Source organism: Arachis duranensis, chromosome 3 (assembly GCF_000817695.3).
Source record: "Arachis duranensis cultivar V14167 chromosome 3, aradu.V14167.gnm2.J7QH, whole genome shotgun sequence".
NCBI lineage: Eukaryota > Viridiplantae > Streptophyta > Magnoliopsida > Fabales > Fabaceae > Arachis > Arachis duranensis.
In genome coordinates this window covers 38147964-38149943 of record NC_029774.3, presented here as the reverse complement: position 1 = coordinate 38149943, position 1980 = coordinate 38147964, and positions in this window count along the sequence as shown.

Here is a 1980-nt window from a genome sequence, read left to right as displayed (position 1 = left end):
ATGGAATCCGCCTGAGAAGACATCTCTGCAAGAAATAAAAGGGATTACCACAACAGAAATTCCACCAAAAATAAAGCAAAAAACAAATGAAAGGTCGGAATCTCAAAGAGGTCGGGAACTACCTAACTCGGAACGGAGAAGGCTTGGATCTCCCAACATTTTCTTCGTGAGGTGCCCGACCCCACAAACTACTTACCACACCCACAAAAGCCTGCTCCACCTCATCTAGACTCTCAAACGTATACTTAACAGACACTACATTCTCCTGCCAACAAAGAGGAAAAGAAGGCTCCCCACTCTCATCTAGAAAGAAAGGTCGGACGTCCCCAGTAGCCCGGACCTTGAAATAATAGTTCTTAAAATCGTGAAAAGACTCATCATACAGGGTACAGAACTTCCTCCCCAGGTTAGCCCTAAAAGAGACCCAAGACACCTTCCCCCCACCCGAACCCGGCCTCGTTAACACAAACAAATAGGAAAAAAGAGAAATAGAGGGAGGGACACCCAAAAACTGGCACAAAAGTTGGAACAGCTTTAAAAATGCCCAGGAATTTGGATGGAGCTGCGTAGGGGCAAGGTTACAGGACCACAACACCTTGGACTCCAGGTCGGTAAAAGGAAGTCGGACACCCAGCTTAGAGAAAAAACAATCATAGGCGTAAAAGAAGAGCTTCTCGGAACTGTCTAAAGGCGGGAAGCAAACTCTCTCCTCGGAATCCGGAGCTACTAACTCATAATCCCTCTCAGACTCCCTATCCTCACATATGCTACATTGCCTACGAAACCTAGCCAAATACTCAGAATCTACCACAGAAGGGACTCTTAAAGGAACAGGATCTACCCAACCAAGACCACTCGGAATCTTGGTCGACATTGCTTGAAGAACTTTTCGAGACATAAAAAATCTTGCCTACAAAGAAGAATACAACAGCAAAAGCAAAAATCACATAAAGGCAAACAGCAAAAGCCCGTTCAGCAAAACGAGAAAACAAAGTTCTTTCAAAATGCAGCCACTCGAAAACAAAATACCAAGAGAAAAGAGCCCCCCCACATACAAATAACCAAAGCAATGGCGGCGCCTCTTTTCGGGGCAACCCAGGCATAAAAAGAAAAAGAAACAGAAGCATATGTGCGCAAAGAAAAAGAAGACGAGAACAAACCTGGAAAGAAAGGAAGAAGACGACGAGCTCCGACGCAAGGAGAACGAAAACGGCGGCGAGGAGGAAACCCCGGAAAAACGCACAGAAAGAATCGGAGAAGAAGAACAAAGAAGGAGCGGCGCTCAGAGGTGGCGAAAACTCAGAAAATGGAAAGGGAACAGAATAAACGAAGAAAATAAGGAAAGGGGCAAATAAATAATGCCTTCACAGAGCCCGAACGGAAATCGAGGAAAAACGGTAACAAGCAATAAATGCTGAAACGGCCATCTTCAAAATTTGAAAAAAAACTACTATGCCCGAGCTCAACCTCTCAAAAAAGGACGAACTCGGGCAGGGGCACTGTTCATACCCTGACCGAGCTCCCCAAACTCGGACAAGATCATAGAAGGCCCGACCTCGTCCCAAAGGTCCACGCCTGAGGTCGGACCTCGGACAAATAGGCTAAGAAGGCCCATCAAAAGGAACAAAGCCCAAAACCTAAAGGCCGAAGAGGCCTGGGAAAGGCGGTTCCGCAAAGATAGAGATAAAACTCCCAAAAAGATAAGATAAGATAAGAATATCTTATCCAGGGAAGATCACGACCAACTACTATAAATACACTGGAGCACCCAGGTATAACTCATACTCTAATTCTACTAAATATCTGCTTGAACCCATGCTAACTTAAGCATCGGAGTGTCATTGCAGGTACAACCACCAGCCACTCGGCACATCAAGCTCGGGTCACAGAACCCCCACCTCGGGTCTTACCAAGACGACCGAGCTACACGTTTCAGGTAACCCTCGGAACAGGTACCATGACCTTCAAGAAGGCCTTGTG